Consider the following 26,086-nt stretch of genomic DNA (forward strand, 5'->3'; position numbering starts at 1 on the left):
CGTTTTGTCGAGCTGGCGTGTGTAATAAACTCGGCTTTACGGTGCAACATACAAAAACGCTCGGTAAAGAATACGTCCCGTTGCGACAGAAATAATAGCGAATAAAAACACGTTCGAACAATAATAATAGACGAGTTACACGGTTTATGTCGATGGACGAATTATGCTCGGACGCTGCTTCAATTTTTCTATCGGGCGAGTGAACATGAACAGTCGTAAAACATGAGTGAAGGGAGTATGTTAATTTGAAACGTCAAATGATTACAGTGGTAGCAGCGAATAATAATAGAGTCGTTGCTTGTAAGAGAAAATAGACGTCAAGAAGAAAATACCAAGCAAACGATTATGTAAATGTTGTTCCATAAAGTAAGGGCTAACTTAAATAGTCATTAAACTTTATGTAGCATTTAAGAAGTAAGACGATGTTGTACATTTATAGTGACATGTAGCAAGAAAATTATATTTACTATTCATATTTTTAAATAAAGTCAGAAACATTTCATATTTGGAGAATAGTATTTTATAATCATTTGCATCTGCATTTACATGCTAATAATAAAAGAAATAAAATAGATAATCTTATATTTTTGGTCATCTTGATTTTAGAAACTATCAGCTTTCTATGGATATAACGATATTATATTTTATTACATTTTCCTTGTATTCACAATCTTGTATTTACAAACGAAAGAAAGTGAGACGTATGAATGTATCGCGTTACGAATACAGCTATAATATCGTCATACCCGTGCATAACATTACTATTAAAACTCACCCATATCAAGCCAAAAAGTATTTTTAGCAAAAGTATTTTTATAAATATCTTGGGAACTGAAGACGAGCGGTAGTTGTTCATAATGTCGACTTTAACAACATATTTGAAAATCAGTGAAATCGGCGAGGTGGACATTCATCTGAATAATTAATAAATTGTGATAAGATTATATTATATCTATTATTATCTGATTCGATTTTGTACATACCTATACCTATATCTATTCTCTCATTGTATATGCACTTCCCATTGCTTATATGTATCTATTCTCATTGTATCGTTCGCTATTGTATCTTCTTTACTGCGAAATAATCGGAAAGCATATTATACAAGATCAAGAGAAGCTCAACAAGCTCGATATGTTCATAAATTAAAAAAAATGTTATTCAATTTTATGTTCCATTCTTTGTCCAATATCGTACGTATTACATAGGTGTGTACGTACACTTAACCAACAAATAACAGAGAAATTACAGGAATAGATGAATTCGTACTCTTACCTTTTCTGCATCGTTGTACGTGCGTATAACTTACAAACGATGTCGTCTAAACTGCATCCTCGAAATTCCCTCGAATATCCAAGGCACCATAAAGGTTTATACGCAATCACAAATTTCGGAACACTATCTACGCAGCGAGAGACGATTTCAAACACGGCACATATCAAACATGGCGGTTAGTCACTGCGTGAAAGCAAAATACAATAATTCATATGTATATCTCTATGTACAAATGAAGTTACTTACATAACCGTATGTATAAATTTCACACTAAACAGTAGACGAATGAATCTGGATTGTATATTACACGTAATTCGCTGTTTTACCGCAAATTAATTACAAATATGATGAAATGCTACGATCACGCGACATTTGTTTTCACTTATTACACAAACTAAACCGCCACGACTGTCGCGCCGCGTAGTAACGATATCATCGGCGCAGAGGGCAAAACAGAACTGACTCGGTTGGTATATGCCGAAATAGGCTCTCCGTGAAACCCGATAGCAAGGTTAAGAAAAAAATATTTACTTCTTGCTCGCTGTGGAATGTTAATGCTATTATTGCGTGTTTACTTTGCATATATATAACTCATTTGTATTTCGATGCGATATCGTTTTAAAATTCACACTATACGAACACATAAACTTTATCGACTGATCTCTCTTTACGTTTTGTTTTAATATAACGATAGTAACACCTCAACATTCTTTTCAATTAATTTGTTTCCAATTTATCCAAACAAGACTTGTTAAACTACCGGGGAAAAATTTAAATACGTATCCTTTTGAATTTGAAACGCTTCACGTCTCGTCATTCTTTTCTTTTTATATTTTATTCTATAAATCGAACTATAAATCGAACTTCTATTTCCTTAATATTGTTTATTCGATGTTGCTTAATACTATTCAATACAGATAGCCTATTATTTTCAACACATTGCACGACAGCTTGTCTATCAATTTCTATGGTCGAAAGAATCAATATTTGAAGTCAAAGGCAGATAAAAGTCTTTTAAATTATAATGCACGTAACATTTTAGTCGATTGGAAAGATTGCACATCTGGCTTCTTCGTGGCGCCGAAGTGGCTAAATTTGCCGAAAGTGAAATACTTCCTGAAGCTGATGCTGCTAAAAACAGCTAATCACCGCCGAAAGGCTCCTCTTACAACCGTAAAAATATCCAATATGCATTTTACGAGGAAGAAGAGCTAATAGCGGATGCTGTCTGCTATAGATAGTCCTCTGTTGCCCTTTTCAAGACTACAGTCGCGTAGACATAAAAGTCTTGATTAAAATTTTAACCTATTATTTGCAACCTGACATTGCTCCCCTCGTCTAATTCTTGTCTGCTAAATTTATATGCGTGTTCCTACGCAACTGGTAGAAATATAAAAATCATAGTCCTGGCAACAGACCATCCTTTTATAGACACGGAAGATAAGGTAATTAACGGAACTACCTCTTGCTTCGTATTATTTTTTTAGACGAATTTCTCTGAGAAATGTTACAATGAAATAGACATACGAGAAAAGAGTGGAAGCTCAAAGCAACTGAATGATTTCGTGGAAAAGGATAGAAAAGAATTGATAGAAGACAATAAACAATTTGTAACAAACTATATATCAAAAAAAAATTAGCTCAAACGCATTCTTCTCCAAATGAAAAAGTGACGAAAATCGCCTATTTAAACGCCCGCTATCGTGTACGTATAATTTCGATGTCACACAGCTCTGTAGAGAGTTAAAAATAAGATTCCTTCACAGAGACCGTCCCTTCCATACCAACACTCCATTCAACGAAATTTGTAGCAGAACGAACTAAAAGGTAGCGCTAACAAGTGATAGACGAGCAAACGTGCAGAGAAATGAAGGGAAGAGGAACGCGTTCGGTACGTTTCTACGTAGTCAAACTCTCCTCATTGGTCTCTAAGGAAATTGGGGTGGCGTGACGGGGCCTGGTATCACATGAAACGAAAAGGCAAAGGGGAACGCGCGTGTGTGCGCGAACGAAGTAGGAAGGGTCTCTTTAATGAATCCAAAGTAGCTGCTGTTTCGTTTCGGCTTGGCGGCTACGTCGCTCGCGAAATGTCCTAATCTGCAAAATGTCCTAAAGTGCTGATGCGGAAGATCGTATAAATTCTATGAGGCGTAAGCGCCGCCCCAAAAAGCCTGGCCGTCAGAGAATAACGATTTGCTGTGCGTACGTACGTGCGCGTCTGTAATTGGAAAAAGGGATACGGCAGGAAAGAAAGAAACGGTGGTAAATTGGGGGAAAGAGCGAAGGAAGAGGTAAGAGTAAAGAAATTTGTGCGGGACGGAAACGTTTTGTAAGGAACTGACATTTAAGCAGGAAAAAATAAGGGTACGGTAAAGGAAGATGATATTGGACGAAAATGAAATTTAATAGAGTAGGGTTGGAAAGGATTTGGAATTGAAGAAGCACGATAAATGCGTGAAAGCGAGAGCGAGGGTAACAGAGTGCCGCGTTAGGTTTTTCACCGTGTTAAATTTAAATTTATCGATATTCGTCTTGTGTTCAAGACCCTCTTCTGTATGTGAAGATAGATCATCGTCCTATGGAGGACTTTGAATTAGGTACGAAGAAAGGGGAATAACGATGCGTTTTATTGTTTCATTAATTATTTTCGTTAGCTTTCTCTAAACGTATTATTGGTTGCTATTACTTATAAGTATGTTCAATGAACGAGAGACATTAATTATTCAAAGCAATTTTTAGAATATAAGCGCTAAGAATTTCTAAGGTATAATAAATTTAAGCACGTACCACTCGATCGTACACCAACAATCGTAGCAAATTTGTTTGTACATACCTGAAACAGAAAAGATGCGATTAATTGTAACGATTTTTAGTGATCAATATTTGGCAATGAAATAATTTTTAACTCGCTTCATTGATGTTTAAACGTATTAATTTACAAAATAATCAAAGAAACTTAAAGGAACGTACAAAGTTATTATAATAATTGTAAGTAGAATTTATTTCATTATAAGCGTTCGGCCTAAAAATGAGACGCAGAAACATACACATAATATGCTTCTGCAAATTCTCCATATTCAGAAAGAAATAGCAAAGTTTTCATCGTCAAATTTTTTTTTTTTATTCTTATTCGTTAGCAAGAGAGCTCGCGTTTCCTAGCGTACTTGTATTTCAGAAAACATCACTATGTTAGAGCTGAGTGTGAATCTGTATTCTGTTCGTACAAACAGCAGTGGCACTCAACGCTGCTTAAACTTGTCTTCCGTTTTACAATCCTTGGTCTTATACCAGCCGAAATATTCGCAGAATTCACTTCTTCGTGCTAATACAACGAACTTTTCTTTCGACCTCGTAAACCCAAACACCGTGTTATGCCACGTGGCACTAAAGCGACCTGGCAACTTTCGGAAACGGCCGCTTCTGCAGAGCTCGTACTTGCGAAAGAAACAGGAAACAAACGGCTCTCGCCACTCTCGAGACTGATCGTTCGCCATTCTCGACGCTACTCTCGTGAACTGCGAGTTATCGTAACTTCGTACACTGCACATTCTTGTATACGAAACAACGTTTGTGCATGTTGTTTCGCGCAGAAGATATTTTAATACAGCAACTGCCAGACGAATCAGCCGAATTGAAACTGCGTAAAATATTGAACAGTAACGTTGAATGACATGTTTTGTTGCGAGTTAGCAATATATAGCTGTATGCCTTTAGTTTAGGTGCATATGCAACTATTTTTTGAGGTAGCTTTGAATGTAAAAAAAGCTTTTTTTCATCTGACAAGTTTTTCATTTAAATTCGAAAAAATTAATTTTCCTATTCGATCGTCGAGTTTCCTCTGACTTGATTGTACTTTCCTTCCGCTTCCAATTGTGAGAATAAAGTTTTAACGACATGTCGAGGACTGGAAATGTATATTAGTAATATTTCTTCTGTCTTAAAATTAAAAAATATTTGAAAAACACGAGCATGTTACAGTGTTGACAGATATGCAATTAGACGGAAAAAATGTGATAGATGGTACATTAATGATGCCCTCTAGCCAATTAAATGTTCATTAAAACTGAATTAAATATAGACACTGTCAGCTCTCTTATGAAATATACTTCCAGTTACATTTTTGAAATACCTCGATTAAACTTGTATTAGAATACAATCGAAACGGATTGAATAAATTATTATACGAAATTTAATTTATAATTAAACGAAATTTAACAAAGAAGATATCTGAATATCTACCGTTTCTTTATGAACCCATATTATTTATAAACTAAATACCACCTAATGACAAAATCCGCAATCACCTGGTTGCCAAACCAATAGTTACCTTCGGAACTTTCTTTTTCCTTCAATCACTTGGTACAATTTTAACGACCATCTAGACCATCAGTTTTAAGAACAAAAAGAAATCATAGAAAGCTAAGTGAAGCGAGAAAGGAGAAAAATCCTTTTACTAAAAACTATCGAACCAGACAGGAAGAGTGGGATGATGCATTGTTCTAAATCCAACATCCATAATTCATTTTAACAAAGTTTAAGCCACTTTTTATTTACCAACTTACATAGCAGTTTGAAGACCTCTGCACGAAGAAATTATTTCACCGTTTGACCTATTGACACCTATTCATGATGAACAATCCTTTAAGAAGCTTTTTAATGGCGTAATAAAACGAAAGAGAAATCAAAAGGAAATCAAAGAGGAATCAAAAGGAAAAAATTATCTTTTTATTCAAACGATATACATACTTTCAATTGTTCTTGAGAAATAAACACCAATGATTTATTTATTTATTTATTTAATAATCTGTATTTTGTATTTATTTATGAATTTAATATTAATAATTATCGTACTATGTATGATGATATTTAAGATGTGAAATTTATAGTATCACTCGTGTATTTATCGATCTGACTGGGTCCTTCTCTACGTTGTTAAAGGAATGTAACGATCAAGCGTTTTACGTAAAACTTCATTTGCAAAAATGCTGTGACGAATCTTTCACTTATGGTAAATTCGCTGGTTACTATTACGATGATCAATACCGTGTTTCCACGTCACCCGTTGTGATGTTATTCAAGAAATCTAGGTCGCTTTTTACTTCTGTTAGAACCTCCTTTAAGATTTCCACTGTATTTTGTTTCTGTCAAGACACGAGAAACAAACTTTGTAACGACACGACTCATGCTGAAAACATTAGTCAAAATGTCTCAGCAAGACCTATATAATGTTTCTACATATACTGTAAACTCCTCTAACAACAACTTCACGAATTTTGGCAACATTTTCGCCAATCTCAGAAGCTGACGGTCTACACAAACTTTCGCAATCTTTCACCGAAGCTCCGTCCTTTTAGTAAACATGTTTGTCACAAAATTAGTTCTATTATAGAAATCATTGAGTCCAAAAGAATGAAATTGCTGAGAAAACTATCATCAGATATTTAATACAATAAATAAGACGCATCTTTTTCAATACGGGTATTTTGTAATCAAACTTCGTATAGGTTACATCAATGATATTCATCAGATACGTACATTCAGGATACTAAACAATCAAAGAAACACTTGGAATTTTAGGAGCCCGTAGTTCTCATTCAGAGCAACAAAAAAATGTTTTATCAACATAAGCTTTAAATCCAACCATTTGCAGCAAAATCTACTTTTATATTTACGACAGATCGATAATGTGACTCCTCTCGCAATATGTTGAATATAAGCGGAAGTATCAGATTTCATTTGAAAATTCATGTCGTACAATACGAAACATGAAATGAATACATGAAAATATACCTCGACATTTGGCCCGCAGATGTGGATCTTAGATTGAAATAGAAGGAAGATACATCGATTATCTCTTACAAATGTGATAATAACGAGAGAATATTAGAAAAAATGTTCAAGCATATCCGGATCGATTCTGAAACAAACAGTACATATTTCGTATGTTATAAAAACAGAATGTTCCTATTTCTATGCTCGCTATCGTATGGTAGCTAACAATGTAGAAAGTTGAAAAGATCGTTTAGAAAGAAAACATTGGAAGATTCCATGATAAACGCTGGCCATGAATAATAAAAATAAATATCGCTTTTATACTATCTCATTAACTTTAATGAATCTTATTCCGAGTTAATATATCTAATTATTTCAGTATATCCGGCGGAGATCTTTTTCCTATTAATCTGCCTCGTAATTGGTAATTAAAAGTGAAGGAAGCCGGATACGATATCGGCAATTTAGACGCGGCATAGAGGCAGCTGTTGCGAATACTATTTGCGGTAAACCGTAACAAGGTTCAACAAGTATCATTCGCGGCGCTAGCATAGAAAAGTTGATTGCAATTCTGTAAAGCCGCAGCCTCCATCAGTGTTAGCATCGTTGAAGGATCGTGCAAATTTGTTCGTACACGTACGAACGAACGCATTTTGACAAGTCCCAGCGGTTTCGGCGTGTTTGCAGAAGTCGCGCACAAAGCCGATTTGCTATGCGTAAAGTTAACGCTGTGAAATAGAATGTTCCCGCGAAGTCACGATACGATGCGATGCGTCGAAACGCAACGATTCCTCCAAACGCGATACACCGAACGCATTACGCCGGTGATGCCGACGTTTTGTTCTTTTGTGTATCGCTTGCTCCCCCGCTGCAACGCTGATATTTCGTTCTTTTGTGTTTGACTCGCTTTTAACGTGTTGCCAACGATCGCGAGGGGAAAGGTAATATTTTAAGTATAATATTTACCGTTCTTCGGTATCAATGAATTTAATTCTACAGGAACAATGGTTTTCGATTTGTCACACGCTGTACATTCATTTATATTGTATTAGACGTGAAACAAAAATTCGGTGCTTTTAGTATTACACTGTCTATTCTTTTGCGAACAAAACGTATTTTCATTTGTAAAAGTTAAAATATTTTCAATTATTCTTTCTCTCTCTACTGCCGTAGTTTATTTTTCATTTCCCAGCAATTTTGATTCTGCAATTACTGTTGTTTCTGGATCTCATTGATACTGGAACATTGTCGATTCGAAAATGAAATTCTCTTTTCAAAAATCATCGATATCACAGTTCGGATGTGATACGTACCATGATGTTGTTATTAAATGTAGCGCGAATGGTTTCACCAGCTTTAGCAGCAGTTTTATTAAACAACGAATCGAGGAGGATAGATTAAATAAAATAACGTTTGACTCGGTTTATAAATTTTTGTTTAGTAATAGATATATCAGCAATTTGCGCAAAATATTACGCAAATATAATTTCTCACCATAATATCAATTACACTATTCGTAAATGTATAAAATTACATATTATAGAAATACTTAGTTTATTCAACGTATTACTGCGTACTATTAATAGCAATACCTATTTATCGAGTAATTAGTACAAAATAGAGGGTATTAGAAATTTATTATTAATTAGAAGATTTATTATTAATTAGATTAGAAAATACATGAATTGGGTAAACGATACATCGCACCGATAACAAACGTACTTAAAATTTCATTTGTACCGCTATTTGACTCCAGGTCTGAAATATCACGTATCCGCACTACTGCGGCCGCGTTAATTATTCGTCGACTTTGACCACTAGCAGAAGTTCTAGAGACGCAATCTCCGCAAATACCAAGATTCTCTTGCTACCATGAATTTTAATTACGATTCAACGAATCTGATTGCACAGATTTTTCTCCGCTCTGTAATTAATTAAAGTACAAACCGCGCTTATTTATAAAAATTTCATATTTCATTATTTCTGCAAACATTCTATCACCTCGTATTGAAAAGTACATGTCTCTTTATACGACGTTTAGAACTTTTTTGAACGAAACTCATTAGGTACCCGTTGTTCGTCCTGAGAATAATTTATACTTAACAAACACAGACATACAAAATATTATAATTTTCCACATTAAATAAAATATTTTTGGGAGTAAATTGTTGGGATTAAAAGTAGAAATCGATTGACAACTTGGTTGGAGATTTTGCTTAATCTGATTTATTACGCGCGAATTTCTTATGAATTTCTTTCCTGTAAATTTTTCCATCAAAGTGGTGGTGGCAAAAAGACGTGCAAACGTTCAAAGATAACAGTAGACGGAAATTTTAAGTGGTTAGGGAAAACTGGATTCAAGATTTTTCTACGTTTGAAGGAAATTTGCCCACTGCTTCCGCGTTTACTAATCAAATAGCCGGATTTCCGGTTTTTATAGTAATCTACACATTAACATAAGATTATAACGTTTCTTAAAAATACATCATTAAATTTAGGTATATAATAACTTATTATGTCTTGAAAGAATAATTGAAGAAACAAAACCACCACCACCGTTGACATAAGAAGATTACACGTTGAGGATATTGAACAACGAAATCTACAAGTTGACAAAAGTTTTTGAAACTATCAAAGGACAAAATTTCCAAATGCATTCACACGTATCCACTAATTTCTATAATGTCGTCCTTTAATGATCCTGTACAGAGAAAACATTTCTATCGTCTTTCAAGCGCAATGGCTACTGAAAAATCTACCTATCGATCAACAAATTATTCAAGTTCGAAAAAGTAATTTCCTTCCTCGGAGCACAAACTTATTCCAACCATGTGACATGTTTGCATATCAAAAATGATTTCTACGCTGCGCGAGTACCTCCAGTGGCATGCACGTGCGATTTATATGCTCTCTTAAAAAAAAAGAAAAAAGAGAGAGAGAGAGAGAGAGAGAACATCGACATCGTCGAAAGAAGGAGAAGAAATAGTTGCGCGACGTCCATGGCGAGATCGTAACAGCGTGTGCGCATAAACTTCCAAATGATCAGTGTCCTTCACAGGAATATTACGATTTTTTATTTTCCACGCTTCCCTCTCGACGGCGCTATAAAACTGCAGTCTCGCGAGATTCAGTGGCTTCGCCGACGGAGTAGCGCTCGCGATGAATTCCCAGCGTCGACGATGCGGACGTAGCCGCCAGCCCCGACGATTTACGGATTCCCTGTCGGGACGTGGTGCCTTGACCGAGTCTTATTCGCGAGCCGTCGTCGCGGGCAAGGTAAATAAAAAGCCAGCGAAAGGAGGAAGATCACCCTCGCGCCGGAGACACTTCTTTAACGGTTACGAGGGGTGATAAAAAGAACTGCCACAATTTAAAGTTGGCCATCGTGAGATCAAGACCGAAAGGGGAAAAAGTAGTGAGACAGGGGGAAGAGGACCGTCTTCTTCTGACGATTTTCCGCTTCCTCGAATGACTAAACTTCTTCTGTCCTCTAATATCGAGCACAGGGGGTGAGAGGTGGCACGCGATAAGAGCAACCCTGACCATTTTCACGTTTCAACGTTCTCGCACCTTCTGACCTCGGTAATTGTACGCGTTTGGTTCCTCCTTGGAGCCGGACGTCTTTGTTTCCAAGCCTATCTAGACGAGATAACTCGTTCGAATAAACTTTTCCTTGTCGTGTACTCGCGCAAGGATCGCAGTCCGAACTACAAAAAGAGGCTAGAGAAAAAAAAAAAGAAAGAAAAGAAGGAAAGGGAACAGAACGTTTGCAATTCTTTGCTTTCCTTTCTTCCTTTCGATGTTCGCGCAGCTCGTTCTCTTCTTCTCGTAACCGTTTCGTCATTTCGCTCCACCGGAAGACTCGTCCTGTCGTCTCAAGTAAAAGATGTAACGAGCGAGAAAGAAGCTGCGAGAGGAAAGGGGCAACATCATTTTTCTTTAGCGTCGTTCAAGCACGTAGGATCATTAATTTAAAGATTCTTTCTCTTTTCGCTTTCTGCCTGTCTTTGGCCCTTCTTTCTTTCTTTCTTTCTTGGTTTTGCTTCCTTTGGTACCTTCGTTCTGAACTTCGTCCCCGGAAAGAACCATCGGGGGACATTTAGACGATATATCTCACGGTCGGCCGGATTTAAAAGTTAATAACGTAAATGCACGGGATACGCATGAAGTTTCTTGCAATGACCCCATTGAATTCCTTTGTAAGTCTTTTCGAGACTTTCTACCTTTGTAGAGAGAATGATAAAATAGTAATATACGCGAGATATCGTCGGAGAGCACGTAAGAGAAATAGTAATTGAAATAACGACACAAATTAAAACCTGTGACAGATGCATGGCCAACGATCGAACGATTTTGTTTACGATTGGTGTCGTAAATTATTTCGTTTGGAAAAGAAAACCGAAGACACGATATTCTGCTCTTTGTTTCACTTCTTTAAAATCTTCCAAATGATGAAATTATCGTATATGGACAATTACTGTGAAATGTACAAATACAATTTGTTATCGCAAGCGACGACAACTTCTTTCAGAAAGAAACTACAAAGGAAGATTAGAAACTATGTGAATTATTATTTTTAGATGAAAACAGTTGTTTAAAATACTATGTTAGAGAAACCAGAGAAACTGCAACGTTAATAATAAAACGATGTTATTTTACTTCTACCGTGTACAATGTTTAATTTTTCAAGTTTTACATGAAAAAACAAAGGCGGCAACTTTTTCTGACATAAAATTTTCATTTTACGCTCGTACACCATCATCTATTGACGACGTTGAAACATACCGTTTTATGAAGTAAAGTAAATGTAATCCCGTGCTATTTCTATAGTTCAATTAACTGATTATCACGTAACTACGTAATTTTGCCATTGGCAGAACAGAATTATTTAGCCTCAATCTGCTAACTGGAATAAGTTAAAAACAAACTCATATATTATTTCCAGCCTAATCAGTTCAATCATAATTACTATGCGTAATTTCAACATCAAAGTTATTTTCTTCTAATTCGTTGATGAGAAAAGGCGGGAAGAACTTGTCTAAAACGAACTATAATTTGCTCCTATTTATATTTAAATCCGCTTCCACGAAGGATCTTCGTTATTGAGAAATAACGCGATCGGTAAAGCTAATTTTAGAAAATCTGCACCTTTCACGCTTCCATGCAACGTGTATGTGAACAAATGCAATAAAAGCATCGCATTATATGGGTAATTAAGCGATTATTTAAATCGTCACGCGTGTCGTTAGCCTCTTATCGGAAGTACCGATGTTTTTTTGCGTCTGTATTGTCTGTGTTGCGATCGCGTGTGAAGCTTTCGCGACAGTTCTCGCGTATTAAATTTGTTACGATCCAAAGAGCAGATTGCGGGGAACGCGGAAATAAATGCGCGAGCCAGCGAAATGCGGCTTTAAATCGCGCCCATATCTAGTTCCGTTTGCTATCTTTGTGTACGATCTACGCTGTGCAAATTAAAAGCGCGAAATGCAACGTCATTTGTTAGTGAAAAAATCGCACCGTCACGCTGCGCTGCGCCGCAATTCTGGATGTTCGAGGTCGCCGATATTTTTGAAAATTGATACGATATTCCGGCGAAATTCGCTCGACAACGTTTTGTCGTATATATCGCTATTGTCAATTTCGAAATTGTTAAATAAGTTTAAAATCCAATTAACCAATTTAAGTATCGATATTTGTGGAATTGCCACAATCATTGAATTACGCTTGCACAAATATGTTAAAAATATGTGATTACACATAGTATGAATACTGCGGCGAGTAATTAAATAACTAAAGACAAACATTCAGATAAACAACAATTTTAACATTTCGATAATGTGATAATATTTATGATCGTATTAAATAATAAACAATAATTAATATGTTTGACAAATTCCATGTCTTCGTTGTATACCTTTACGGGAAAATTTTATTATAAAATTTCGAGATATTAATTGCTGAGTATGATTATTGGTCCATGAATTTTTCTCCAAAATGACTTCTACTTTGCCTTTTCAAAAAACGACAATTCGAAAACGTAACAGCTAAAAGCTTTCGGAAAGCACAGGAATCCACGAAACAATTCAAAGTATCCGGAAAATATGAAAATCTCTTTAAAAAAAAAATGTGTATATACATATGGTAGTTATTTCATAACAGTTGCTCCCTGTAAGTACGTGATATCAGATGACAATCGTAAATTTTACATTTACGGTACTGTATATGAAATTAACGTTACCTGATGAATAAAACATCGGTTCCACATAATCCCATAAAAATATTTTCACCAGAACGTTAAAATTGCGAATTCGCGCATTTTATACCCGATAGCAACAATGCTGCGCGAAATTTATATAAAACATCCGAACTGAATGTAAATTCGATAGCATCAACTATCCATAAACTCATTAGGTATTCTCGTTTTAAAACACCGTTGGAAGATAAAATATCGTACAAAAATCGGGAAAACAATAAAACTCGTTTTTGAGCTACGCATCTGCATACGAATTATCATACTCAAAATCTTTCACTTTGAACAGATAGAGATTTTCAAAAAAAAAAAAAAAAAAAAAAATGGAAAAATCCGGCAATCTTCTTAAACAACCCTTTTTTTTACGATCCGTACATGTGTCGCAGTTACGTATAGCTTTGCAACATGCTCGTCTATTATGCAAATACATATGCATGAACGATGCACGTACAATTCACTGTCACTCGCACGTGTTACAAACGCCTGGAGATTTGCAGGTTCCATTTGCCAGCTGGCCGAAAAAACAGGCGAAATAAAATGGAAGAACGAAAGAGAAAAGAATAGAACGAACTGGAGAAAGGGACAAATAGAAACGAGTAACAGAGGTAGGTTAAGAAAAGAAGAAAGGGAATGAGAGAGGAAGAATCATCAGTGTGGGCGACAAATTTAAACGGAAGTATTTTTCGGTGGGTCGCCTCGTTAAAATTCCTGTATATCTTTTCACTAATAAAAGAACGAGCGATCTTATCGCGATCAAATTTATTTCAACTGGACAGGCCGTCCCGTTTGTGCCTCTATGGCCTCCATATGGAGAACTTTATGCTGCTCCACTTGGGAAACCCGAGAATAGGCCAGGTTGTTCGTTCCCAGCCCACCCTCTAATTGCAAGCTATTTTTCGTGCGGCCTGTTTACGTTACGTTCGCCGAAGTAACTGTAACAATGGCCAGCTCTCCCGCAAAACGCATTTATGTCCTTTCTCTTTACGCGCGATAATGTACCTTGAACATCATTTCACGCGCGCTCTCACAGCCACATCACCTTGAAATACGATTTAGTTTGATTCATTTTTCCGTTTAAAATTCTACCGTGTGTTGGCTGCTTCTCTGACAAAGATATGTAAAGCATATATATATACGCATGTCCCTAAAAATGAATTTTAGCGACTTATTTGTACCTTGGATTTTTAGTTTGATATTTTGATACAGAGGTCTTACGGTAGCTTGGTAAATCACACGTCGATGGTGGTTGTAATTGTAGTAATTGTATCGTTATAGTAATTGTACTATTATATTGTTAGCAATATACGTTATTATAACAGTTAGCGCAGTTAAATTGATGCAGAAGAAATTGTTCGAATTACGGTAGACAATTATTTGAAGGTAAGGCTGAAGCAAATGGCGCTGTTTACTGTGGAATTTCATTTCGGGTTATATTACCCTTGTTAGGTAAAGCAATATTGCGATATTAACTACATGTTATTATTTATAATAACATAATTGCGCGTTTAATTATTATTAAATTAGCAAAGGATCTACCGTATATTTTGTGATTACATCGCATCTACTGTCTATAGGAAAGTTCATATTCCCTGTAAATAATTAATAATTATACCGTGTATATTTACAACAAAATAGCTTTCGTAATTCTTCTTATCTCTAACTTGATAGTACGATGTAACATTTTCAATTTCAAAGTTTGATACATCGCTTCCCGATTTAATTTATGAAGCTGAATACTTTTAAAAGCTACAAATTACAAATTTAATCAATAAAATGCGTATATTCCATGTTTCGTTCTTCGTGAAATATTTAGAAAATTCTCTATTCTTTTTTTTTTTTTCTTTCCTCTTCAAATAAATCAACTTCTTCTTCATGGAACTTCGTTCGTGGCTACAGAGTTACAAACGATTGATAAAATGACTCCTGCTTGCGTTTTTATGAAAAATGACCTCTTCTCTACCGTCGTTCGAGCTTCGCCAGAAATCGTCCGATGTTGCAAGGATTACGAAGTTTACGCTTTTAATCCGCGAATCCTTACGTTCCTTATCGAAAAGCACAGGACACCGAAGATTACACGTTGGCTCGACAGTTCGCCAAAGTTGCCTTCGAAACTCTATCGCAGTTTGAACGATATAATACCTTTGCCGGTAATAAAAGTGCAGCTACGTCCGCTGAATGAAGATTCGTCCTTTAAGCTAAGATGATAATTCTCGTTATAACTGGTCTTTAATAAATTTCAATAGCAACAGAGACGAATTTTACGTAGTTGAAGTTGACTACATCGCGCTATCTTCAACGACGCTTATAGAATAATCAATTTATGATTATTCTATTCAAATTATGCCTAACGTATTTCATTGGTGTTTCAATCAATTGGTATTTAAAAATATGGGTAATTATTTTTCTCGCTTTGAATTTTATCTATTTTTCAGTGGATTCGATCGAAAGTATTAACAGTAGCAAAAAGGAAGATAAAATCTTCCCGATACACTCATTTGATAGTATAAAATAGTTAGAAATACGACGACTACTAGTGGATCAGTAACATAGTACAATATAAAACGTGGATTGTAGCGATTAATAATAGAGACAGCAAGAGAGAATGGCAACGTTCGTAACGTTTGATTTGTTCGAGTAGTAGTTTGAAAATGTGCAGAAGATAGTAATTTTCTAATTGTTTGTTAACGCATGGTCTGATATCTGGGGCGAAATAAATCTACCACCGAATGAACTTCCAAATTTGCAACTGCCAAGTGCATCGCATAAATTTTAACCGTTAATTGTCGCACTTGTCACCTTGGAATATAGCGCTGGCGAGAGAAGGGGCAATTTACGAGCGCTAGTACGCGAACAAAATTAAAAAAGAAGGTAAATATCTAACTCCATTAAATCTGAAATATCCGATTCGTTCGGAACGTCGTTAAAATCGTACTCGTATCTTAATTTCCTCTATCAACGCGATCTGTTCTCTCCACCGCCGCCGCGAATTTCCACACGCTTTTACGCTTACAAAGTGCAAACGCACGTTAAGTTTACGGATATCGCAGCAGACAATGAGAGTAAGATGGCGGAAAGGCGGATGGAGTTTCTCGAAGTCGTCCGCGGCGAAGTTTTCGCGGATACTAACCTAAATACAAATCTCTGGCGTCGCTGGCTAAGCGCGAAACTTCATGGTGTATATTAAATTATGTCACAGCGAGCGGGATGGTCGGTCTCGGAAGTTGAGTTGTTTATATTTATCCCGGTTTTGCTGGTCCCGGGTGAAATAAGGGGGTTGTGCCTCAACTATCTCTCTCTCCCTCTCTCTCTCTCTCTCTCTGTCCTTCTTCTTCTCTCGCAGCAGTATCGGACGTCGTCGAGTTGGGCACTCAACCGCGTCGACCAAGGCGCTTGCAAACTTTCCACTTAGAGCTTTTTACCGAGTTGCAATTTTTAGTATTTGCGACGTTTCTGTATATTGCCGATCCGTCACTCGTATCGACAACTTTTCCGCTCTGCTTCTTCGCCTGTGCCGCTTTTATCGATGCGTATATGCCAATCTATTATTATTTCTCTCCATGCGATATTAATAGAGATACAACGAGTAGAATACGGATTTTTATCATTCGCAGGAAATTTGAAAGTGGAAAATTACACACAATGCATATAATATGAAAAACTGTATGGAATATCCGAGATCTAGCGCTCTCTATTGTATAACACTTGGTAGTTAAACGAGATTCTACCGTTTCAAGTACATTCTCGGACGTATGAATTTGCATGAACGACGCAACATTTCGAAACTCACATCTTTTTTCTCCTTTTTGCGCGCGTATTGCCCCCGCTGCTAGCAATAACAGGCAATTGTATCATTTACACAGGTTAAAAGAGAAAATGTCTAGCTGAGACGTCTCTTCGCGAAAACGTTGAAGAAAACGCTGTCCTTCTACAGGGGCCACGTATAACTCGCGAAAATCACTGATCGCCCGGAACGTGTTATCACAGACTACGTCGCCAATATCCATTTATGAGCAATTGACGCTTGAATACTCGCATAAAAAGAGAGAAAAATCTTGGTGAACAATGCATCATACTTGTTGGCTACCTAATGCCTGATCCCCGGCGATTCGAAGCGAGAACCACAAGGTAACACGCGAGCAAACCGCGACTGTTTCTCCATAACTACAACGATACTCGGTAATCGGTTGAAAACCAGGCGCATTAGCCCTAATGAACGCATTCGGCATGGCAGAGCAAGCACGCTGACTCGCGCGCTAACACACAAGGAGCGCATCATCATCAGCCTGTTCTACAGTGACTTCCGCGAGAGAGCTTGGTTGCTGAATCGGTCTCCTCTCGCGGCGAGTGGCGCGCGTTTATCCTCGCTGTTGCTCGCGGCCAAGATAAACACGGTTTGTCAGCGAGTAAATTCGCCATGTCATAAAGCGAATCAGATGTCCCGGCCGATACGGCAGGGGTCGGCAGAATCGAGGATTTATTAATGGAAATCGGCCGCGCCCGAGGACGCCCGTGGATTTCTGGCATAGCGATCGACTGCTGATTGAGTCGGCGGAGGCTGTAACAATTTGCGCCGACGCGTTCAATCCTAATTGAGAATATTGCTGGAAATTGGCAGTAAATTCATGCGTATCGTAGAAGCCAGCAATTCCCGCCAGTTAATTAACCGGATAAAGCTCCGGCGCGCTCTTGCATTTACGCTGATCCTTGTTACTTGGCTGCTGGCTTGCTTTCGCTTCCCCTGTTTCGCTGCTCGCCACCCTTCTTCCCCACTGAACCCTCGCTCCTACCGATTTCAACCCTATCTGACCCGGCGCTGCGTTGCTCGCCCGGTCATCTGCCGAACACGTGAAACGACTGCCAAACCGGAAGAACCCTACTGTACGCCGTAATACACTGTGTTCTCCTGTTTCCGACGTGGAATAGACGGATCCATCGAGATATTCGGTACACGGCCAGCCGGTTGCTCGAGGAAAAGCATTCAGGGCAAGATAAGAGTAATTCAATGTACTGCGATAATTGTAGAATTGTAGAATTCGATGGTTAAAGCTTTGAATAATTTGGAAAGACGAAGTACATGCCGCAAGTATTTCAATGGAAACGGTATATTAGGTTATCGCGCAGTAAACTTTGCTTTTTAACGAGACTCTGTTTCCAACAGTTTGAAGTTGCAGAATGTTTAACGATTCCTTTCGCTTGTATCGTTTTGCACGGCGAGCTTTAATCCAATGGTTTCACCATCTATTTAAGATGTTAAGGTTTCAATTTTTTCGATGGGCAATACACGGCAAACCAATTTTCTTATCGCCCTTATTTTATGAATATAAAGTTGTTCAAACTGTCGGTAAAGCTACAAAAATAAGAAGTTTCTTATTTAAGATAACTCTTACTTTCGTTAACAATTTCTATATTGAAACAAATTATACTGGGACGTTTTATTTTTGTATAAATTAGAAAATTGTTTGACAGTTTCCAATGAGAATCTCTTTAGATTCACGAGGTCTGTCGAGCGAAAACAACAAATTCTAAATGCATATTTGCTACAGCGACGAAAAGAATCGTTGTTTGAGAAATTACGTGTACTCTGTGCTACTCTGTTTCATACGCCTACGTAACAAACGAATACGAAACAAAGTCCAATTAAGAAAAAGCTATAATAAACCATTGGTTTGTCAACTTTGAAACATTTATCAACATTCCATTCAATTTCAAACATTTAACATGTACGCGTTTAAATATAAGTATCTGGCGAAGAATACGATCGAACGAGAAGGTATTTTAATTAAAAATCACCAATTGCCGTGAAAATGGACGCTTTCGGGAGCCAAGATGCGGCGTATGTAGCTTGTAACCGAAAATCCAATCGCAGCCGGAAAACCGCTGACCATCGCGAGCTCGATTCTAATAAACGGAACGCAAGTTTTCACCCGGCTATTTCTACATTCAATTTCGCAGCGATAATTCGAAAATTACCAATCAGTGGGCCGCTGCTTTTATTGCCGAGGCACCGGTTACTCATTATCGGGATTTATACGTTTAATATCGTTGCACTTGTGTTGAAGCAGCGAGATTCGTTGGATTCTCCCTCGTCACAAAACCTTTTTTGTCCAGCGAAACTCGTTCGAAACACCTTGTTGCGGTGTGGCGACGACGACAAGCAGCAGGGAATACAAAAGGTAGCAAAAAAAAAGAAGGAGAAAATGAAGAAAATTGTGAAAACACGCAGGATTACAGAGAAAGGAAACAGTAAAAGGGAAGTAAAACGTGTATGAAAGGGAAGAGGAAAAGGGAAATGAAAGAGAAAGAAGAAACATTAGGTGTAAAAAATGCGTTACTGAAAAAGGGGGACGAAAAATATACGAAGAAAAAACAGACGTGGGGAAGAAGCGAGCACATTTCGTTATGCAAGAGTTGAAGGACAAAAATTAGAAAATGGAAAGACAAAGGAAAGAAAATGGTGCCACGTTAAACTCGCACAATGAAAGGAAACAATAAGAAAGAATTATTAGTATAAGACTATAAACGAAAGATTTAAGGGGGAAAATTAGACCGAGTAAAAGCGTGTAAAAAAGAAAATGAACGAGCGAGGGAAGATTAAAGGAAAACAGAAGCGGGATTAGATAAGAGGGGAAGAAAAGTGAAATTAAACAGGAAAGTAGAGGAAGAATAAATGCAGCCGACAAATTACGATGGGAAATTAAAAATGAACACGGAGAAGGAAATAGGAAATAGGGAAAATATAATCTGAAGACTAAATGCGAAAAGGGGACGGAAAAACCGTGGGTGAAACGCGCCATAGTAATAACAATAACGTTGTATAGAAGGAAAATAGCTGTGGAATATACGGAATAAAATGAGGATAAGAGACAACACGCAAAATTATACTCGGCTCGAAAAGTAAAACACGATGCATCAAATGCAAGGACAAGCGACCATTCGAAAAGGGAGGAAGATCATAAGAGATAAAAGAGACGACCGTGTCGTAACAAAGTAAAAGTAGGTCGCAGAAAGAAAGTTATAGAAAAATAAATACCTTGAAGAGACGAAGAATCACCGATAAAAAGACAGATATATAGAAATAGAGAAATTAACACGTTACAGTTCAGATATTTTGTTATCAGCTATAGCCAGTAGTGTGCTGCATATTTTCTTCCGACAAATATTTTTAAATTACTTGCGGAATATTACGAGATAAACTATTTATGGAATGGCCGATTATCTCTGGCTCAGACTCATTTTATATAAATACCTTTCCGTTCCTTCGATCGTACGGTTTCTTTCAACCGTTTCATCTTTTAATCGTTTTGATAATACTGTCTATTCGTTCACAATCTACTAATAGCATGAAATGCCCGATATCCTGTAATCGTTGAAATGCGAAACGCGAAATACGTATCTCGTCAGTCTACGTAATGTGTTAAGCGCGAAAATAAACCAGCTTCGTGTGTGTTTGCACGGTCGCAAAGCACGATGCATGCACGAAGGTGTTAATGAGATTTAAAAATAATGATGATTACCTGTATTACTCATTAGATATAAGCTAGCATAGCTACTTGGCACGTGGGTTTCTAGTTTTAGCTGCTTGGTGTACTGGCAATTTCACGTTTTTCGTTCTTCTCGAAGAGTGTGGCACGCGAGAACACGTACAAACACCGAGTCACGACGAAATTACTCGGTGCAAAACAATGGCCGGGAAGAAAACTCATTATACGTAGCTCCATTATAATCTACGTTCCTTGCTCTGTCTCCTTTGGTTACACTTATATTTCCATCCCGCAATTCTATGGTTTATACTAGACGTACTCCTGCATTCGCGTCCGCCCAACGAATTAATATCGCGACCAGGAAATGAATTCGCGTTCGAGAGGAACAGTCGGCGAAACGAAGAAGAAAACTGGATTTTTATGTGATTCGCAGGCTAACGCGTTCTATTAACGGATTGAGAAGTTTTATTGAAACGATCGATGATTCGATGTTGGGTTAGTTACGCCGAGGAAGAAACTCGTAATATTTGTGTCGGTAATATGTAATATATTCCAACGCGATAAGAGACATTAAACTACTTGTTAGGAGAACTAGGTCGTCGACGACCCGAGCGAAATTTCACCCTCCAATTTCTTCCCTCTAAATTGCTATTTTTATTAAAGGAAATTTCAAGCACTTAATCTCGCCAATGGTTATACAATATACGATAGTAGATACATTGATAAATAAATCAGAATCTTTCGCAGATTTTCCGCAAGCTTAAAGCTTTATCCCCTTCCTCGCTTTTCTTCTTCATAATCTTCCTTCGGTGTAAATGCTTTCTTTCGTTTATACATACGCATATTCTCTTCGTTAATTCGACAAACAATTATTTCCGCAAAATGCAATAAAAGGTATGCAGGAAGAAATAATGAAATAACGAAAATCGAAATAAAATTGTTAAAAATGCGATATCTACTTTAAAACGGTTTTAATATCACGACGATATAAGTCTTCGTTGCTGAGATACCGCGTAAAACCTAATTTCCGATACGTTACTCTGCTATGTGCCTCGTGGCATCGGATCTTCTGGTGACACGCCGTCATTGACCTATCGCAACTAGCCACCTGTGCACTGGTCAGTGACAGACGTTGAGTCAGCGTCTTCTCTCTACCAGGCGTTACACGCGACGTACGCATTTCCAAGAAAATAAGTAGGTCACGTTTGTCTCAATTGTCATTCGATATTCCATACATTTGAAATGTTTTGCTACGAAAGCTTCTATCTCGAGTACCAATTGAACCAACAACATGAACTAAAGTGCAATCTAAAAGTGATTTAAAATTGCGCCTTCCTGTTTATTTAATAACAGTTTATTTAGTAATACGTAAGTTTTCTAATGCTTTTATTTTATTGCATTTTATAAAGGTTGTTACATTACGAATATGCATAACGTATTTTGGTAATTACGCAGATCTGTACAAATTTGATTCGTAAGCAGCGTAATATAAATTGCTAATACACGTATTGAAAGCATACTTACGTGTCGTGTTCACGTTTGGAAATAATGTAATTTATTCTCCAAATACAATGAGCGTAAAAGTATTGGTGCGTGCTCGTGTTTATAAATGAAGTATTTCACGATTAATTCCTACCTTTAATTGTAATCGTACAAAAGTAACTTTGAATGGTAGAAAATTTAATAGAATGGCACTTGCAATATTCGAATGACCGCAGGGATATGAATGTTTAAACGAAGGTATTTTCGAATCGTAAAATATTCCTCGCTTCTTATACTAGTGATATTTTTAAACGCGTAATGATGGTAATGATAACAGACGATTGAAGGAATTTACAAAATTAAATATCTCAATAGCAATCAATTTTAGCGAAGCGGCGTTGCTCGGTATTTCCTTTTTACTTCATTCTCTGAGTTTCGCTTTCAAACTTTAGTAGATTTATGTTTCGAAGCTATAGTTCTTCGTAAGCAGAAAATGATCGTATCAAGAAATATAGAAGTAAATAAAATTTTTAAACAGAAATTTCAACATAATTTTTGTTCTAATTCGCGTCGACAATAAAATTATTGATCGATCCATGTAACGTTGCATATGCTGATTTCTATTTTCCGGTATATTTATTTCATTTTATTTACAGCAAAGAGAAGTTTCTTGAGAAAGAGGCAGGAATCACCTGGATAACACTATTAACGAAGCAAACACGATGAAAAATGACTTTCGGTAGAGTTACGTCGAACCATGTAACGTTCAATTTACAAGAATTGACTCTCGAACAAAGCGTAAAAACGTATTCGAGATAGAAACGTTGAACGAACGCGGCATATTTACGCATCGAATAATGGAGGACACGGATAGTAGAAAATCGAATAATAGAATTCCGGTTAATCGAAATTTCGTTTTAACGGTGCGTGGTATCTCTCATCTATTATTCACGAAAAAATATTTCCACCAAATATGCTATAGGAAAATAAGAACTATGAAAAAAAAAAGAATAAAAAGTGTAAATAAAATATTCCGCAACCCTCGGAAAATAAAAGATGAAAAACTCCGTTTGACGGAATACTATGAAAAATCGTACTTGCAAATAAAAGATAAACGAAGAAATTATTTTCCAACTGAACTTTTACTCGCCATACAACTAGTCGTCGAAGTTAACTGCACAAAAATAAATGAATTTTACGATGTATCCATTCTGCCTTGTACTCTTGTAGCCTTGAATTTGGAAATTCAAATACATAGAAAGTTATATTTATCGGATACGATTTACGCCTTATCGAAGTAAATTAAATGTTTTAAAGTGCTATATTTTAATCAAAAAGTCGCGGTCTTTTGCTAGGAAAAAGAATCTTTTGCTAGGAATATTGAAGTCGAGTAAAATCGAAATGTAATTACATGTGGTTCGAGCATCGAATATTAAAAATTTCCTTCTTTTAAAAACATTTTAAATTTATAATTTAGAATTTACTTACAAATAGTTACTCTTTTATTTCGTATACTACGTACACGCATGTATATTTTATAATTATTCCATTATAAATATGTTACCTCATTCGCATTATTTACACCTTATAACGAAAAACAATAAATAAAGTAAAATTTGTTATTACAGTAGGTAGCGAAAATACCATCGAGTTATAAATCGAGTGTTTTGGAATGTTTAGTCGCACGATGTGCAAGACAATCGGTTGAAAGCGATTAATTAGCCAGGCAAAAACGAACGAGTGCACGTGTCGCGTGTCTTCCGCGTGCCGCTGTGCTGACAATCGGTGTTTTTGTGTCGCCAACAGCGGCTGTGAGCTTTTCTACGGACTGAAGGGCCCGTTGCAAGTGCTCTTCTCTCGTCGAGCTCCACTTGCTAACGAACACCAGCCATTAACTGCCTCGTACGCGCTCACAATGCGCGTGCACGCGCATCGCCCGTGTATCCGCGCGAATTCGCGCGGTCACGCGCCGCGTAGCCTCGCGTCAACCCGGAAATTCCACGAAATTTCCCTGTCACGACCCGACAATCATTTTCTTCGGCTATCTGCTTCAGTCTATTCGATCGATTTTAATTTCTAGATTTGTATTATTCGAAGAATCGGCGAAAAAATCATTGCAACGATATGTTCCGCTCTTCTTGTACAATTTATTAGTAGCAACTGTAAACCTCAAAGCATCCACTCTTCGAACGACCATAATATTTTATCCTTCAATCCAGTTAATTTCGAGATAGAATTGCTTTTCTTTCGATGCTTTTAAATGACGAAAAATCGCGCGAAATTTAACATTTATAGATCGGTCTCTTAATATTCATCAAGCCTGAAACAAATGAAAGATTCATTGATTTTAATGGACATCTCAAATACGAATTCAAAAGCGTGCATTTCCAAAAACGGTTTCCATCGTAATCTAATTTCGCTGGCGTAACTTGCGATTTTCACGATCGTTTAAACGGGGAGAACGTCGATCATTTCGAGTCACGATTACCTCATTTTCCTCTCTCTGCCTTTGCTAAAAATCCACCGATAAAAGCGGCTCGAGTAAGCATCGATAGAGCCGTAGCGGGCGATCAAAATTTCCGCACAATTATGTTTACGCGCTCCAGCGGCAGCGAAAGTTCGCTCGACAAGAGTTGTGCGACGAGAGAGTTCGTGGGAAAAAGTTTCCAGCTAATAATCCACGAATTTATAATTAAAACGCTATCGAGCGTGGTTGCATTCGAATCCGGCTATTCGTTAGGAATGCTCGAAACGAAAGGTAGGTACTTCCATCCCGGCTGTTCTCCATCCAAATGCCATTCAATTATACAGACACGCGGTGGAAAAGCGACCATTTTCGAAACTTTTTACTCTAGTATTATTTGGATTTATATAATGCTACGAACCTATGCAAATATGCAAATGGTCAGTCCGAACGGAAATATATAGCTGATTACGATTTTGTACCTTTTCGTGAGCGAAGAATTAACGTAATAATTACGGGGTAAGTTGCAGATCTTTTCGTTATAAGTTAATTAAATGGTTTTTATATTGAGTTAATTAAATGGCGATATTTATCTATTTCATTAACCAGCAGTATGGTATCATTACCACCTAATGACAAAATCCGCAATCACTTAGTTGCAAACCCAACAGTAACAAGTAACAATAAGAAGTTCACTTCGCTGTATCTTACGCTGATGCCACGTAGATGTTTCGTGCACTCTATGAATATGCTTAGATATATATATTTTGCACTATTGTGTTTGCAGTAACTCGCGCTTCTTTCGCTTAGAAGAACTGCCAACTGATTTTCTTCCGTTCGATATGTTTCAAAAATTAAACATATGCTGAATAAAAATAAAAATGTACAATCTCGAAGATGCCTGTGTGTATTTTTATTATTACACGAATGACTTAAATTTGTAGAAAATTTCCGCATCTAACACTAAGATTAAGTTGGATCGGTAGAAAATCTTTCTAGTCGATTGGTTTCGGGTTTGATGATAAACTCCTGCATGTGATGTTTATAAATTATGTGTGAAAAGATATTACTCGTAAATTTGTGCACATGAAATTTTTCTCTTGCGCATTTTAACGTGTGTTGGACATGAAATCGTGCTGGCTCGTCATATCATATGTAAGCAGTTATCCCCGTATGAAGACATAACGTCGTTGTTACTGGAAAAATGGTCGCGGAGATCCGCCCATAGAATTTTTTCCTGGCGAAAATCCACACGAGAATGGAGGGCTGGCCGAACAGTGAAACGAGAGCCGAAAGTTCATAGATAGCTTGAAATGTCGCCTGTAGGATATGTTTGAACAGTTCTATTGAAAAGGCTCTAGT

At 37.1% G+C, this 26,086-nt stretch overlaps 1 protein-coding gene across 10 annotated transcripts in view; it reads right to left on the bottom strand.

Annotated features, from left to right (window-relative positions):
• LOC122565939 (E3 ubiquitin-protein ligase MIB1) overlaps positions 1 to 26,086 on the bottom strand; it is a 674,113-nt gene that overhangs the window by 468,096 nt on the left and 179,931 nt on the right. The window contains exons 10-12 of one of the 10 annotated variants that reach the window (XR_006316336.1): positions 1,276 to 1,458; positions 984 to 1,076; positions 505 to 914 (exon numbers count right to left, since the gene is read on the bottom strand). The exons of the other annotated variants lie outside the window; for them this stretch is intronic. The gene's annotated coding sequence lies outside the window, so the exon portion shown is untranslated. Of the gene's footprint in view, positions 1 to 504; positions 915 to 983; positions 1,077 to 1,275; positions 1,459 to 26,086 lie in introns of those variants that run through there. 10 annotated transcript variants of the gene reach the window in all.

This window comes from Bombus pyrosoma, linkage group LG3 (assembly GCF_014825855.1).
Source record: "Bombus pyrosoma isolate SC7728 linkage group LG3, ASM1482585v1, whole genome shotgun sequence".
Lineage (NCBI taxonomy): Eukaryota > Metazoa > Arthropoda > Insecta > Hymenoptera > Apidae > Bombus > Bombus pyrosoma.